Here is a 16,507-nt window from a genome sequence, read left to right as displayed (position 1 = left end):
GACATATATAAAGAAAACTTAATTGAATGAACTCATAAAAATATAACTATATAATTATATCACTGTACATCAACCTTAACTAATTTATGGAGACGGCTATCAGACGTCATGAATGTTAGGCAAACGAATTGAAACTAAAGAAGTATATAAGACAAGTAATTGATATAATCAAGTCTCTAGTTATATGAATTTTGTTTTAAGGACCTAATAAATCTCTAATGGTGAGCTAATGGTGAAAATATTCATGTGTTTAATGTAAAATAGAACACCAACTTCTGTAACACTTTGATTTCACGAACGCTTCGGTAATACCAAATTTCATATGAACACAATATAATATAATTTTTGACGATTCTTAAAACAATAAGATGAATCCTGTTTTAATGATAGTGTCACAATAAAGTGAATTTTTATACAATAGAGACTATTATATTGTAAGTATTGTAACAACATTGGGATCACGAATTGAGCCAGCCGTATACATATGCAAATTATCAAATGAAAATTAAAGAAAAATGTCACTGAAATATGTTTGTTGGAATCAGTTAATTTATACAAAGTGTTCTTAAAATAATAACTACTGTACCAAAGTGTTCTTTAAATAAGAACCATAATACTTAAAGCATATTCGATTTCTATCGATTTCTAGAAAATCGGTAGTTAGATCGTTTATAATGAACACATACATTTTGAATTCAATTTATTATTTAAAATTTCGGGTTCATTCGGTTTTTATATCGATTCTGAGGAGAGATTCTTTTTATTTTATGAGTAATTGAAATTTGTTATATTTGCCTATGGATTCATTGGATATACTGACTACCAAAATTGTGAACCGATAGCTTCCATTAAAGATATTATATCTTCTACGTCAAATTTACCTTCGACTAAGTAGACATTTGTTTCAATTCCAGTTTCATCATTTGACACAAATATCTTAACATAGAGCATCCGTCAATGAACAAGTAATCGTTTCTGGGTGCCAAATCTGAAAGATAAAGTCGATAAGAATAGATTGGAACAAAATTCATATTAAAATTTCTTTAATTTATAAGTACCTAATTAAATTTATACATAAAACATGCCGTATTCCAAGTTCACACATTTATTGCATTTGATAAACTTCTAACTGGATGACATATCCAGAAAGTATCATCATAGACACACACATACACATACACAACATATAATATAGCTAGAGTTAGTGTAATGGGTCACGTCATCCTGGATATTACACGTAATCCTTAGTGTCACCACTTTTCATATACATACATGTAGTAATAGTCAGCTATTTTTGTCACAACTTAATATATTAACTAGTGTTAACTACCCTCTAGCTTAGCCTTCATAGATCAGCCTAGCCTAGACTATCATAATACAAAACATACACCTATATTATATTTCTGTACAAAGTGATTCAGTTTTTACGTTTTAAACTCTTGTATGTAGAGTTCGTCGCAATCCGTATTTCTTTGTACGGATTTCTTAAAAAAATTTAATTTTCCCAGTAAAGTTTATTATTAATTTTAAGGAGACTGGCATGAAAAATATAAACAGCAACCTTGGTATATCTGCCACATTGTATGGTATTAAGTATACTATAAGCTAGATTTATACTTCTGTATCAAAATTTTAAAATTCGAGTGAGAAGTCTAAACATAATCATTGAGAGAGAAAAATTACTGTTAATCAATGAAATTCAGGCACATTTATGCAAAGCTTTGGATTTTTATCTGATATGATATACCATTGCAAAGCCTTATTTCCTTGTACATCTTTTTATACCATGTATATGAAATATACCAAGGTATACTAAGTTTAGTCCCAAGTTTGTAACGCTTAAAAATATTAATACTATGAACAAAATTTTGATATAGGTGCTCTTAAAATCACCTAATTAATCCATTTCCGGTTGCCTGTCTGTCGTCTGTCTGTCCGTCTGTCATCACGATTACTCAAAAAAGAAAATAGGTATAAAGTTGAAATTTATAGCGTGCTTAGGACGTAAAAAGTGAGTTGGAGTTCGAAAATGAGCAACATAAGTTAATTGGGTCTTGGGTCCGTAGGACCCATCTTGTAAACCGTTAGAGATAGCACAAAAATTTAAATGTAAAAAATATTCCTTATTAAAAAATAAACAACTTTTGTTTGAAACATTTTTTCGTAAACGTCACTATTTACCCGAGAGCGCAAATTGTATATAGTATGTATTATATGGGAATTTCAGTTATATATTTGTGACATGTATGTATGTGTAATGTGACAGAGTAATCAACACTATCTATACATGGTATTTCAACAATTAACTCAGTCAGTTGCTTGTTTACACTTGTCAATCAATAAAAATTTACAACTTTTAATCAAAAAATTGTGTTTTCTATCAAAATTACTTCTTGTGATAATTGGGACATCATTATGACAGCTCCTAAAGTAATTTTTAAAGCCGTAATATTTGATTCATATAATTCAATTTCTGTCTGTGCTTATTGTCTAAAATAATTTTTCTTATGGGTTTTGTAATCTTTTAATCACGCTTCTGATAACATGCAAAAACATAAATTTTATGTAATATTTAGTACAATAATCCGCATTACATTGCACACACTTGACAAAATTTGTACTTAATTATAAAATTTAAAACATATGTTTTGAGTGATCACGAAATATAACATTTTGTGATTATACAATAACTTAAATTACCTATTTTCTTAACATGATATAATCATAATTTTCTATTTAAAATAACATTTTAATAATAAAATCATATAACATAATCTACTATTTTTTAATATTTAAGAATACGCAGATATATAGAGTGAATCGAAATAAGTTTGGCATTTTTTCAAATACTGAATTAAAGTTGAATTTGTACTTCAAATTATACTTAGTTTGTATGTGAGAACTGCATGTTAATAATTTTATAGATAAATATAGATCAACGTATGTTAAAATGTTACCAAGGTTTTTATACCATGTATATATGAAATATATTATACCATGTATATATGAAATATATTATACCATGTATATATGAAATATACATAGTATTATAAGTTTAGTCCCAAGTTTGTAACGCTTAAAAATAATGATGCTAGGAAAAAAATTTTGTCATAGGTGTTCATAGAATCACCTAATTAGTCCATTTCCGGTTGTCCGTCCGTCCGTCGGTCCGTCCGTCCGTCCGTCTGTGGACACGATAACTCAAGAACGAAAAAAGATATTCTTCTGAAATTTTTACAGCGTACTCAGGACGTAAAAAGTCAGGTCAAGTTCGTAAATGAGCATCACAGGTCAATTGGGTCTTGGGTCCGTAGGACCCATCTTGTAAACCGTTAGAGATAGAACAAAAGTTTAAATGTAAAAAATGTTGCTTATAAAAAAATAAAAAACTTTTGTTTGAAACATTTTTTTGTAAACATCACTGTTTACCCGCGAGGGCGTTAATTAGGTGCAAATTTTATACATAGTATGCATTAATATAAGAATATCAAAGTGAATATCTTTTGTTATTTACGTGACGTCAAAAAAAAAAAAAACGATTGCGCATCAACACTTGCGCATTATATGAGAATATCAGTTAAATATGTCAGAATGTATGTATGTGAAATGTGACAGAGTTATCAACACTGCCTATACATGGTATTTCAACAATTAACTCAGTCAATTGTTTGTTTTCACTTGTTTTAATATACAATATTTATTATATTCAAATAATAATCATTCTTCTCCCTAGCGGTATGAAATGAATGCATCTTTATAAATCGATAATCTGAAACTTTATTTAATTGTTGTACGAAATATTTGAAGCAATGGTTTTGAAGCTATATACTTAAAGTTCAAACCTTCATGCAGAGTTTCTGAGATACCGCAATATTTGGATCGATTTTAGTCCGTATCTCAAAAACTATTCGACCAGTCAACAAATGCACCCGATTTTTGTACTTTTTGGGTCAAAATTACCATATATAATAAGTTTTATCGAAATTGGGGATTAAAGAAATTTTTCGATTTTTTGCAATTTTTTTAAGGGGTACATGTATGTACCCCTTTGAAAAAATCGAGAAAAACGGAAAAAAAATTTTTATTTTGGAATTTGATGAAACTCGGTGGATGGGGTAATTTTGATCCAAAAAGTATAAAAATCAGGTTAATTTAATGATTGGATGCACAGTTTCTGAGGTATAGCAATATTTGGATCGATTTTAGTCCGTATCTTAAAAACTGACTAAAAAATTGTATAGTATGTAATTATGGGAATATCAGTTATGTATATGTGACATGTATAGGTATATGTGTAATGTGATAGAGTTATCAACACTTTCTATTCATGGTATTTCAACAAATAACTCAGTCAATTGTTTGTTTTCACTTGTTTAATTTAACTTAGTTTTTGTTTCCATAATTTTTCTATTTAAATGAAACATGACTTTCAAAAAAAATACAATTTTTGATGAATTATTTGTTGAGTAAAGTATACTCCTAAATAATTCAACTTTCTGCTTTTAAAGAATTATACTTTTGAATATTTCGGCTTTCAAATAATTCTGCTTTAATAGAGCTCTACTCCTGTAAATTTCAATAGTTTATTTCATTGAAATTTATCACTTGTTTCATAAAATGTTTTGGTCATTAAAGAATATATGCTGTCCCGCGTAAAATTTGGGTGAATTTACTTGGAAAATTAGCAGAGATTTATAAAATGATGAGATGGCTATATCAATCATATATGTGCGACATATATGTATTTGTAATATAATCAACACTATCTATACATGGTATTTCAACAGTTAACTCAGTCTATTGTTTGTTTTCACTTGTTTACTTTTGTACTCGATAATTTTTTAGAAGATTTTCAGTCACTCTGTCGGTTATTCGCTGAATAAATCCACCATAAAAATTAGTGCCTTTATATCCAAGGCGTTTCGTCATTTTATACAGAATAAGATATGTTATACCTACACTAATTGAATCATGAATTGAATACAAGCATCATAATTTAAATAATATTTATATTAAATAAATAAATAATATTTGTACTAATTTTCATATTTGTTTATGTTAAATACGCCTATAATAATATTATTATAATAATATATACATATATATATAATATAATATTATAATATATTAACAGTTTACATTATAGTCAGCTGATGACGTTGGTACGACATATTCAAGGACGCTTCACGTCCAACAAACAATTCAAATTGAAGTGTCTCTGATACCAACGACCAATGTTGAAGAAATATTCACTGTTATTATATATATAGAGAGAGATGTTATAGTACAACCCGAATAGTTAGAAATTTAGTAAAGTGATGGGATGGAAAACCATTGTTAGAATATACACTTTAGTACAATAAGTTTGACGTTAGATGTAGTATCTAGAGTACAATGTACCCTGAATCATTCGGTAGTTTAGATATTGCTATGATTTACTTATAAGACTAGTCAAAGTGCTTTTATTTTTGAATGACAAAGAAGTAAAAATTTTGGCGAGAAAATTAATTTTTTTTAACCGTCTATGTATAAGCTATGACTACTTATAATGGGATTTAACCTCCGGTCCTTTAAACTACATCCGAATACAGACAATAAAAGTTCGTGATGTGATTGGAATCGGTTACTTCGTTCTTATCCAAGCGACGACAGTTTGATTCATTTTCAACCCCGTTAATTGTATTTGAACAGGCTCACACTGCTTGGATTCGAACCCGTAACCTCTCAGTCCAAGTAGTCAAATGGCTAAAGGCGATTGCGCCTCTACATGCTTTGCCCCCTAGCCGATTTGCCAAGCGGTCAAGAGTTACAGGCGCACTGTAATAGCGAGTAAAGGTCTTGAGTCTTGATACTACTATAATACACGTGAAAGTATGCAAATTTATTAAGCTTTCACAAAAAAACAACTAAGCGAATTTTGATGAAACCTCACAATAGTATAACTTATACATCAGAAGTCCTAGGATATAATATTTTACGAAAAAGAAACATCGATGAAGCTACGATCAAAGCGACCGGAGATATAACGATAAAGCTATATTTTCTTACATTCTTAATACTATTATAAAAGTGAAAATTTGTGAAGATATGTGAAGTTATGTGCATGAATAGATGAATAGACATGTTGGTGAATCTCAGTGCTATCAAGGGGCAGTTTTCATTGATATATTTGGTTTTTTCTAGCCACTTGCACATTCATATTTTCGATTAACAAAACACTTCTTCTAAATACTTCTAGAATACAGAAAATAGTCGTTTTACGTTCTAACATAAAGTTCGTTTAAAAAATTTAAAAAAGCGAAAAAAAACTTAGGCCACTTGGTATATCCAGTGAAAAACAAAGCTTAGAAATCTTCCGCAATTTGGTCATAAGGTAAATATATTATCAATCACTTCCTGGACAAAATCGATAAAAATATGTCTCTTTACCTGTAATTATATTGCAGTCTAAGGCAATTTCCTTAAAATAAAAAATTCCATGGCAAAATATTTTTTGTCAACTATGTCAACTTTGCACATATATTATTCCTGAATTTATACTTGGATTGTAACAAACTGTATACTTTAAAAACACTATGTAACAAAGGTGGTTCGCACCATAACAAAACAACACCACCATCTTTACTCTTGACTCTTGTTCTCATGATAATCATTGCTGACGTTACCACAAATACTCTGTTATGACTTATAATACTCCTTATATGCTTGAATATACAATATGTGTGTGCATGCATCCTTATGGCTGTTACACGATTATATGCTATAAATACAACGGATGTTACTAAGAAAATGCCAGTACATATCCCTACAGTGAAATTCCAGTAAAACACAACCTATTAAATTTACTTACTTTGCTTTAAACGTAGTCCTGAAGAGGAGATTTTATGTTTTCAGCGTAGGAAGCTTTCGATGTTAATGACTTTTCAATAGTATCTGTAAATTTAGCAAGGTAATAAATTTCATTAGAAATACATGATAATAAAATAAGAATTTAAAATGTAAATCCTGTCAATAGTTTTTGTACGAGAAATTATTATCTTCTTAAATTCATGCTAAAGAGTGAATCTTTCTAATAATCTTTATAGAAAAGTATACAGGAGATTAAGGGAAAATTAAACCCCCCCCCATTGCGGGTAACTATATAAAGTAATAAATTTTCAAAAAATTATTACATTCATCAAAACTCCATTGCAAAAATTCAAGCAACATATTTTTAAAAAAATATCTGTTTTGAATTGATTTTCATAACTTTTTTTTTTCTAATATACCTCGAATTAAGAGATCTGTGTATCTTGAATTAAGTTGAAAAATAGACTTAACATATATTCAGGTCCTAGCAAAATACTGTATGATGTTAAAATACCAAACAGGTACCTTGACAAAATAATATATTTAATCAACATTTTCAACCAAAGATTTCATTTCTTTTTTAGATTCCAAAAATTTTGTTTTATTTTTATTCCTCGTATTTTTAAATTTATTGCTCTTACTAGTTTTATTATTCTCATAAAAGTCGGTACTTACTTTAAAATGCATGAGACAGCTTGGCAGATATCATATCAGATAACGTATTTCATTTATATATATATATATAATGTTATTACTAATAATACATTATTATTGAACGTTCCAAATCGTTTTCATTTTTCAAAATATTAAAGAAAAAGTCCATAATAATTAATAAAGCTGCATTATTGGGGCCAATTAGGTCAGTTTTTATGTGCGATATTTAAATATGTCGTTACAGGTAAAATGATCTCCTTCATATGCATTAAAATGATCCCTATTTAATGTGTAAAATAATAATAGGTAAATTGATCCCCCAAATCTGGTGGCGGTTCTTGAATGTGTTTATTTAGATGATTTTACCAGTGGTTTTTATTTTCAAAGTAATCGCTGATGCAATAATAAAAAATAACAATTAATATTTTATATAAACCGTTTGGTTAAAAATGCAATGGGACCATTTTTCCCACCTATTCTTACTTAAGTTTAGTAAAACGATCCTTTTTAAGAAATATTGAATATAGTTCTAAAAATTTGAACATATCAAAAGAAATTGGCATGCCAATAATGCAACACTTGAATAAAGAAACCAAAAATAATTAGACAATATATCTCGAATAATAGTTTGGCAATAAATTAAATTTTTTTCTTAGGGGGATCATTGTAGGATACGTTTTCCTACATCAAAATACATATTTTCTTGAAACTAGCTAAATGTAACTAAAAATAAAAGTGTGAAAAGCTCAAATATAAAATTTTAAGAATATTGGATTCATTTGTTAAAAACGTTAAGCTTCTCAAGCTTTTATTTATCGCCACACACAGGTGATTCAGAAATATATCTATTTTCTATTTTGTACTGGATCCATAGTTCAATCGATTACGTTAATACATTACATTTTATAAAAATAGAGTTTCACTATACTGTTGAAAAAACCAGATAGATTTAAGATCAGAATGTTAAGTATCTGAAAATGGATACTTATAATAAAATATAAACAAAGGGCGATAATATTTGCTAAATATACTTAATAAGTACTTTCTCAACTTTTTTTAAATGAGTCGTCAAGAGTATTCAAATATACACACAATTAAAAAATAAAAACTAAATTTATTTTAAAAAATGGAACGTGTGTACTGCCTTAGGTTATGTTTGTGGGTATCATTTGGGAAAATCATCTCAAGTATATAGTTATTGAAATAAATATCACGATACTCGAAATAAAATTGTATTTTAAGACTTCTTATTTAAAATTAAAATTAAACAAGTAAAAACAAACAATTGACTGAGTTATTTGTTGAAATACCATGCATAGACAGTGTTGATTACTCTATCACATTATACATATATACATGTCACACATACATAACTGATATTCCCATAATTACATACTATACAATTTACGAATAATTTGCACTCTCACGGGTAAGAGTGATGTTTACGAAAAAATGTTTCAAACAAAAGTTGTTTATTTTTCTATAAGGATATTTTTTACATTTAAACTTTTGTTCTATCTCTAACGGTTTACAAGATGAGTCTTACAGACCCAAGACCCAATTGACCTATATTGCTCATTTACGAACTTGACCTCTTTTTTACGTCCTCAGTACGCTATAAAAATTTCAGTTTGATATCTCTTTTCGTTTTTGAGTAATCGTGATGACAGACAGACAGACAGACAGACAGACGACTGACGACAGACGACAGACGGCAGACGACAGACGACAGGCGACAGACGACAGACGACAGACGACAGACGGCAGACAGACAGACAACGGGAAATGGACTAATTAGATGATTTTATGAACACCTATACCAAAATTGTTTGCTTAGCATCAATATTTTTAAGCGTTACAAACTTGGAACTAAACTTAGTATACCTTGCATATTACAAATATGCATATTATGCATGGTATAAAAACATACAATAGAGTTACATCTCGCTATATATCGATATTTCGATTACAACGCAATCATCGCATCGTCAGTACCTAAAATGATTCGTATAACAAAGAAAAACAAACTTAACCCAACCAATTCATAATTACAACAGCGGGGCTATTTTTTTCGAAACTATTGTAAAGACATTTACAGCATTTTTTAACTTGAAACTACTCAACTTAGCAGATGATAACAAACCACTATTACATGCCGACTCCTACATAATAGTAACAACTAGATACTTAACAAATACCATGATCAGTTGAATTGTTAAGGTAACACAAAAGAAAAAAAACATGGTAAGTAATTTATCGACAAAATATTTTTTTTTATCATAAAGTTATTTGAAATGTTTGACAGCGCGTAAATTATGTAAAATACAATATGCGTAGATAAATATACCAAACATATACACTATCCGAATTTCACAAAGTTTTTCTTTTGCCGTTTATCGAAGTAAAAACTTTATTATTTCGACATTCCGCATTGAATATTAATAAGTGCATAAAAGTTCCGTTCTCTTTTTTACTTGTTTTCAAATATTTATAAGGTGTGTGTAATTCTAAATCACACATAAATAAAAAATCTCAGTGCTACCGAATCAAGAAAAAGTTTTGATAACAAAAATAGACACAACGAACCTGTTATTAATGTATAACTTTTAGAAATACTCAAAAATTATTAAACTTTTTTATATCAGCTCTTACTTTAAAAAAGTAATAATTATATCTAGGGCTGCACAACCGTCCCGAATTTTGAGGGAGCTTTCATTAATTCTGATTTTTTTTTCGCATTTCGCATAAAGGTAATGTGGGACGGCATTTGTCCCGCAAACTTAATTATTCTGATTTATTCCCTCAATTCTTAAGTAAATAAATAATAATAATTTATCCTTCACACAGTGCCTGTAACCTGTGCAAATGCCTGTAACCTGTGTAAATAGTATGTGAATAAGTGAAAATATTGTCTTATCTTATATATTTAAACGGAAATCGGAAATCGCTCCAACGGTTTTCATGAAATTAGGTATACAGCTAGATTTCATTTTTAAAAAACGTCGTTTTATCAGTGTTTTTAGGAAAAACTGAAACATAAACTGCAAAATATGACTCTTCCTGACATCTATTGGTGTTTTCATACAAAATAAAGTACATTGGCTGTCCACGTAGGACACACTTCGGCAATAAAGCACATTGTGATACCATATATTTGTTTTACCACCTTTCCGCTGATAATTTCATTTGTCAGCTCCTCAATTTTCTTTTTAATATAAGCTTAGTGGACTTCCTTCATGCATATACCAAAGAATTCCACACGCCCATCACAACTATTAATTAAATTAATTTTGTTGCGACGGCGAAAATCGAACCCGCTACCCTAATCATATCGCGTACGGAATTGGTTACGCCTTAACCAACTGAGCTAATAAGGCGATTACTTAAAAACTAAACACACAAAATTTTTGGCTTTTTGCAAATAAGCTTAAAAAAATATACGTCGGCTGTATACTTATCAAGAAAATTGTCAAATAAACTTGTGTTATTTAATAATACATATATAATAAACAGTACAATCACTACCTAGATTCTTGAATTATATGTATATCCTATTTTAATAACAATAACAATATTTTTTAATGGCCTACTTTTTACATCAACTATTTCCCCGATTAAATCTTATAATAGTTTAATAGGTAGAGCACAAGCATACATTTATTATACCTACATATAAGTGGATATATATTCATATATATGTACTTTGAAACGCAAATCACGCATATACATAATATTAGATTATAATTGTGTACACACATGTTAAGTTTAAGCATAATCATTCACTCAATGTATAAACTAACTTACTGTTATCGAGAGAGTTTATACTTCATTTTAAAATTTAAATCTATAAATTGTTAATTTCATTATTTTATATAATGTCTAATCGTTTTATTATTAGCCTCTACCTCATATTTGTAAATAATTAGAAAAACTAATTTTTATTTTGCAATGTTCACTTTAAAATATAATTATACTTTAAAATATAATTATAATGACAATTAAGTATTTGCATGATTTTTTTTTGCATGATAAGTCTTTTATTAAATACTAGCTTCATACCCGTCCACTTCACTGAGCTTAAAAGTTAAAACCACCGCTTTATAGCCTCCACCTCTCTTGATCTCACTTATTCCCCTTCCAAAACACTCGAAGGAATTGCTTTAAGCAGCTAAAAATTTTTTGCACTTTCAATTTTTTTTAAGTGTAAAATAGTCATAATTCATTGAGTACTTATATAAGAAAAGAAAGCCATGAATTGTCTGACATTTACTATTATAAATTTATAATTTATGGTTCAAAATAAATCTCATAGATGGAGGAGTAAAATGTCAGAATAAATTTAATTTTTTTTAAAATATATCTTTATAAATTATAGCTCATGTGTTATTCTGATATATCAGCTATATTTTTGTACAGTTTCATTCAAATCCATTCGCTAGTTTTTGCGTGAAAGCGTAACAAACATCCTTGCTTTCACATTTATAATATATAGAGTAAACTTTGACCTGAAAATGGGTCACATGGGCCCAAAACCCAATATTATTGTTTTGCTAACTCTATTACTCTTAAGAGCGCACTATAAAAATTTCAATTAGCTTTTACGTAGTTTCAATTTGGAATAATAGGTACGGTTTCCAAGTTGATAATGGTTCTCAAGGCTCAAAAGCAATGTCTTAAATTGATTGTCTGTGTGCAGTTTAAATATATTCATATATTATTACCTTTAAACTTCTATTCCAGTTCTTGCAAAAAACGATTAATGTAAATTATTGTAATCGAGTTAGGATTAAAAAAAATTGAAATCCACCCTCAAATTTGGGGGAAGAAGGCAGCGTTCCAGAATACGTACATTACGAAATCGAAAAAAATGTTTGTCGCTGTAAAACGCAAAAAAGTTTCCAGAAATTTTCCCCAAAACCATAGAAGATGAAAGTTGAAAAATAGTATGTAGCTTTGAATTGCTGGTTAATGTTGCTTAATTTCATACCAACACCATCTGAAAATATTAAGGAATGAAAGTGGTGAAACTAGATTTCTTGAAATAAGTTTTTCTAAGGAATGTATCTAAAAAAGTATCTTATATTTCTAAAAAAGCCCATTTATCGAAATGTTTGTTGGAATGTACATTTGAAAATAATTTTTTTATGTACCTTTTTTTACCGAAAACCGAAACTGAACCCAAAAACTTTCTTCTAAAGTTTGAAATTTTAGTTGTCAATCATGGAAAAATGTTGATATGTTTTTAGCTCCAAAATAGTACAAAATTTAAATTCCAAACGGAGATGGAAATTTGGGTGGAATCATTTATAATGTTTTTAGATAGGAATGAGTTTTAATCACCACACATATATGTAAAAACTTACACCCCATAGCGTCATTTAATTTATAGTGTTATTGTAAAGAAATAATATTTAGTTATTTATAATTGTAATTTTTTACTTTTAATAATAACTCACGTTCCTACCTCAACGTTTATCTTACCCATAATGATCTGCGAAAATTAGAAGAAAATTAAATAAAAATTTATTTGTAGTGAGAAAATGAAATAAAATTATAGCAAAGCTTTTTTACATTTTCAAAATCAATATCATTGAACATTACTTTCTGAAGACCAAAAAAATTTTTATTTCTACCTTATTTTAGAAATGTCATATGTGTTTATCAAAAAAGGCTTAAAGAAACATGTCCAGAACTCGAAACGATATCGGTTAATCGTTTATGGTACCCCTTTTCCATCAACTTAACTGAATGACAACTTCGATTCGTTATTAAAATAGTATCCTAAATAGTTTGAGGTCTTTTAGACCTTGCACATATTAGATCTAATCTGCATTTCCGTCAAACTTTTTCAAATTTTGGCAAATGATAGTTAAAATCATGAAAATGACAGGATTTCATGTTATAGCTAGATTAAAGTTGGAAAATGTATTCATTTGTATAATATATGCCTATGTGTGTTTAGGCAAATACAAATACAGATATGTATAACTACATGCATACGTGTGTTTTTTAATGCAAGGGTGTTGTTTTTTAATTCTTGTTTTTTCTTAAAGAATAAGTTACGAAATTTAAAGAAGAAGTAGTCTTAAATGTTCAGTGGATCAATAATATGAATTGTTAATTACATATAATTTATGCGAGGTCTTGATTTTTATTAATGGAAAAAGTTTTATTTCTCTCTCATTTTATGAGTGTATCTCAATGTCAGAAAAAAATGCTCGTTTTAAAACATTCTAAGTGTTACTATTATAACATAACATATGATGAGTACGCTTAGAATGTTTTAACTGTGGCATTTTTTCTGACAGTGAGTATATCTAGCTTCACCATTCAGTTACTTATCCATCCACCGTTACATATCATTCCTTTGTTGGAACGATTAAACAGTGTAGTTAAAAAAGATTTGTTGAGTCTAATAGCTCTTAGACAATTAATTTCCTTTTCAAAGATGTTAATAGCAATCAGCTAATTTTTTCTTATACATCCTGTAAAAGTTTACCAATATTTATTTTTACTACAAATGCATGAACGATACGTACTTGGCGCAACTTCCCACTAACTATTTTACTTGTTTTTATTATGTTTGTATATTAAATAAAACTTTCTAAAAGTTATTGTTGGCAATTATCTTACCAGAAATTAACAATAATTATAATATGGGAATAAATGCATATATAAAACTTTTTCACAAACTATTATCTGGGGTAAATATGACTTCAGATTTGGGGTAAATATTCAGATTTCACGAATGAGACACATTTCTGCAAGGAGATTCACGAATTATATATAATTTCTTATTTTTGTACATCTCGAACTTTGCAAAGTCTCGGTAAACTTCACAATATCAGCTGATTCATATGTTCAGATTATCATTTCCCAAATCTTTCCCAAAAATAGTTTTGGAAAAGGATTTTTTGATTCTAGGCATAAAAAACAATTTGTTATACGCTAGCTTTATACCTAAAAATAGTTTTGGAAAGGATTTATTTCATTCTAGGTATAAAAAACTACATTATATACATTTCTCAGTTAGATTTTTCGTTCAATAAATTACAAAACTTGTTTGAATACATTAAGTATTCATACTTTTTAGCCCGTGCATTATTTTGTGCCATAGATAGATGCAAAGAATCCAGCTTTAAAACTTATATCCACCAATACGTGGTATATACGTAGATACCTACTCCATATAGTAAGCACATAAAAATAAACATATTTTTCGAAGGTATATAGAATCATCATATATAGGCAAAACAAGCTTTAAACGGTGAAAGCTTTAACACTATCACCACATGATATTTTGTGTACAAAACGAATGATTTGTTGGTAAAATGACGTCACCAACATCGTATATACATTTAATATAATAGTAGTCCAAGCTACCATCACCGTCAACAAAACAACCTGAATCATCCTAAAATACACCGGTGGAAGTGGCATTAAAACTTAGCAGATAAAGGGATTTTTGTCAATTTCGAAAAAAAGGTAGCTATTTCAAGCCCACAATGGGTAGGTCTTTGATCTGGACGCCTTTTCTATCCAGATCGGACTCTATCCGTAATCGGATCCACAGCATCTAGAAGACAAGGCGTTGACGTATATCGGAGAAACGTGCAGCTATTAGTAAAAAGTGCTACAAGATTCTATCGACAGCAATCGCTACAATCTTGACAGAGAACCAAGAAAATAGTTTCATTTGTATATAATGCCATCTATCACCAGGAAGCAACTTTGTCTAGAGAGAACTACATGTGCTCTCGTCTGTACCCAGGAAAGTACACAGAACTTGTGCACACCTAGGTGTTAGGGACCAGGTTGCGGTACTACTTTTATAATTTATTATAATTATTATTCATTAAAAGTCACATGTATGCGAATAAATTTTTTCAACCATGCCAAAATAATTTAAGAATTAAACATAAATTTTCTACTATGTATTTAAAAAACATTAAAAAAAATCCTAATTATGATAGATTTCTTTCTTTATTTCTTTATGACTATTTCTTCTGATCAGGATATAACTTGAGAACGTATGGAATAATTCCGATAATTCTTTTTTTTGTTGTGTTAATTATTGCCAAGAAAAGGTTTGTATGAAAGGAAAACTTAAGAAAGTACGAGCGGAACATCGAAAATTTAAGAAAAAATATTAAATGCAATAAATGGTGGAAACGCATATAAATAAAGAATACTATCACACGTGCTATATACTAGGTATTTATTTGCGCTCCCACCATATTTATACAAAATTGTAAACAGTTATTTGATTAGTATTGAAGTATTATTTATTATTCAGGTATTGAATATACAGGAAATAAAAATTATTTTTATACCATGTATATGTGAAATATCCATAGTATATTAAGTTTAGTCCCAAGTTTGTAACGCTTAAAAATATTGATGCTACGAAAAAAAATTTGGTATAGGTGTTCATAGAATCATCTAATTAGCCCATTTTAGGTTGTTCGTCCGTCACAATAACTCAAAAACGGAAAAAAGATATCAAGCTGAAATTTTTAAAGCGTACTCAGGACGTAAAAAGTGATCCAGTTCGTCAATTGGGTCTTAGATCCATAGGACCCATCTTGTAAACAGTTAGAGATAGAGCAAAAGTTTAAAGGTAAAAATTGTTCCTTATAAAAAAATAAACAACTTTTGTTTGAAACATTTTTTCGTAAACTCATCACTGTTTACCCGTGAGAGCGCAAATTATGCGCAAATCGTATAGTATGTATTATATGGGAATATTAGTTATATATGAGGGACATGTATGTATATGTAATGCGACAGAGTAATCAACGCTTTCTATACATGGTATTTCAACAATTAACTCAGTCAATTGTTTGTTTTCACTTGTCTAAAGTAGGTAATTTTAACTCAAAAAAACGAAAATCGAACGATTAGTTTCAGATTGGTTTAAAATAGACCAAAATAAATCATATTTTGTGTTATTTTCAAGTAAAACAAAGGGCTCGTAAACCAAATGTATAAAATTATTAGTTTT

Source organism: Chrysoperla carnea, chromosome 3 (genome assembly GCF_905475395.1).
Source record: "Chrysoperla carnea chromosome 3, inChrCarn1.1, whole genome shotgun sequence".
NCBI lineage: Eukaryota > Metazoa > Arthropoda > Insecta > Neuroptera > Chrysopidae > Chrysoperla > Chrysoperla carnea.
This window is presented reverse-complemented; position numbering follows the sequence as displayed.